Source organism: Montipora foliosa, chromosome 13, assembly GCF_036669935.1.
Source record: "Montipora foliosa isolate CH-2021 chromosome 13, ASM3666993v2, whole genome shotgun sequence".
Taxonomy (NCBI): domain Eukaryota; kingdom Metazoa; phylum Cnidaria; class Anthozoa; order Scleractinia; family Acroporidae; genus Montipora; species Montipora foliosa.
Window position 1 is genome coordinate 23,014,891 of NC_090881.1, and position 2,388 is coordinate 23,017,278.

The 2,388-nt window shown below is 37.4% G+C and overlaps 1 long non-coding RNA gene across 1 annotated transcript in view; it reads left to right on the forward strand.

The window, feature by feature from the left end:
* LOC137983372 (uncharacterized) overlaps nucleotides 1-2,065 on the forward strand; it is a 21,627-nt gene extending 19,562 nt beyond the window's left edge. The window contains exon 4 of the long non-coding RNA XR_011118952.1: nucleotides 716-2,065. This is a non-coding gene — a long non-coding RNA (uncharacterized lncRNA). The remainder of the gene's footprint in view (nucleotides 1-715) is intronic.
* The last annotated feature ends 323 nt before the right edge of the window (nucleotides 2,066-2,388 follow it).

Sequence of the window (2,388 nt, forward strand, 5' to 3'; positions counted from 1 at the left end):
GCCCTAGGGTTTGGGATTACTTTCTTGCTTTTCAAGTCTTAGGGGTCTTTGTTTTCAAGACACCATGAAATGTCATATATTTGAATATTAATGATTATTTTAATCTCAGTAAGAAGTAGGCTTAGTTAATTTTCAATGTTTGTATTGTATCCCCTTTCTGAATTTTTTACTTGTGTTTTGTATGTATTTATTGATTGCTTGATCTAATATAAAGCCTTGTTTTGTTGACACACATTTACATTTTTGTAGTGAGTATTCATTAGAGCTCTAATATTCTGTGTTTTTAACAAAGGCCTTGAAGTTTGCAGTTTAAAGTGTCAGAATTACATGGTTGAATGCAAAAGACAAAATTACAGATTGGCCAAATGAAAGTATTAGCACTCTGAAAAGTTTTGTTTGATGCTTGAAAGATTGTCTCTGACATAAAGCCATCAAGAAATACATGCCGTTGAGGGAGATGAGAGATTGCTGCCAAAGTGGGGTAAATCCGGTCACCCCCATCTACGGGAATTGATGATGATGATGAGGGAGGATTGGTTTTTTTGCCTCTTGTGTGGATTTTTCTGCTCTTGCACTGATGTAGTTTGAAAGGTGCCTCAGTGATGACATCTTTTGGTTTATGGCTGGTTTGCTGCGATTGTGTTTTACATGTGATGCGAATTAAAGCAGATCAGGAGAAGTTATACTGACAGGTAATTTACATTTTGTTTTTCAGAGTGCCTGGAAGACAAAGAAACCAAAGTAAACACCACGAAGGCGACGAGGACAGAAGCAAGCAAGCAAGTCAAGAGTCACTATATAGGCAATAAGGTAGAGCTTTAGTAGTGATCTTTTTGGTAAAAGCGCCTAGGTTCGTATTCCGCGAATTTTTCAATCAAAGGACTCGAGAAACGCTTTCATTTTTTTTTTCTGGTGGAAACTCTACACAAAACATGGTTGCCACAGGTTGGGAAGTGATCCAAGGAAACTCTACGACATGCGACGACAACGCCCTTCAGATTGAAGTACGACCACAAGTTCTCAGTTCTGAGTACGCGCATTTCGAGAAATTCTTCTTTAAACGTAATGGTGTGTACCCACTACAGAAAACTCGTATTCGTACTCCAATGTGTAGGTCGTTAATATAACAGACTGTGATGAGATTTACGCAAGGTCTGAACAATGATTATTTTGGGAACGTAAAGTTGTACTATGACTGGAATTTGGTTTTATCAACGGAGTTGATTATGTCAATTGATCACCATACAGAGATTCTAAAAGCTGTCGTTTCGAGCGTTAGCACTTCGTCACAGCGAATCGAGGAATAGCCCACTTTGGAAAATACCATAATACTCTTTGTTTGTCCCCCCAAATTTTGCATAAGCATTGTTTTTGTTTTCTCTTGGGACCAGTGTAAGTCCCAAGAGAAACTGGTAACAATGCTCATTCAAAATTAAAAGAGTATTATGGTATTTTCCGAAGTGGGCTAATAATTAGAGGTTGTGTGTAGTGGGAGCTACGCTATTGGTGGTAACATGGCAACGTGAAAAATAGGACTACATTAGTTAAATGAAAAGCGTTCGTTAATACCGTGTGTGCCCTTAATCCCCACGGTATTAACGAACGCATTCCAATTTTTCACGTTGCCCCTACTAAACACAAGCCATAATTCCTCTATTTGCTGTGACGAAGGGCTAACGCTCGAAACGTCAGCCTTTAGAATCTCTGTAAGGTGGTCAATTTACAATGTTAACTCCGATGATAAAACCAAACTTTTGTATACTTCTACCCCACCGACGAAACAACCATGACGAGGTTTGCATTAGACTTAAGTCCTCTTGTGGCAGCTATGTCTATTAAAGTGCTACTACGATCAAAAATCACTTATCTAGTTTTTCTTCACATTTCGAACGTCCTAGCGTTAAAATTTTTTCAGTAATTTCAAGAAAGACTTTGTTTACTCCACGATTTTCATTTAACGGTCCGTCATCTGTATGAACTTAAAGTGACGTTATTTACTGACTACAATAGCTTTAAAATGCTCGTGCTGCATTTTTAAGTTAGTAAATAACGTCACTTTATGTTCATACAGATGACGGACCGTTAAATGAAAATCGTGGAGTTAACAAAGTCTTTCTTGAAATTACTGAAAAAATTTTAACGCTAGGACGTTCGAAATGTGATTATTTCTTTCATTGCAGTAGCACTTTAAGGCGATTGCGGAATTCTAAGCTTTTTCTTTCATATTCGAAAGTAGCTATTCCCTGGTTGTTACGCTTAGGCCCGTTTTAAACGTCGTATTTTACATTTGCCGAATCTAACGCAAATGAACCAAAACAATAAATTGTTCTCTTTTGCAATTAGATTCGGTACATTTAAAATGCAACGTTTATAAGTGATTCAGTTTTT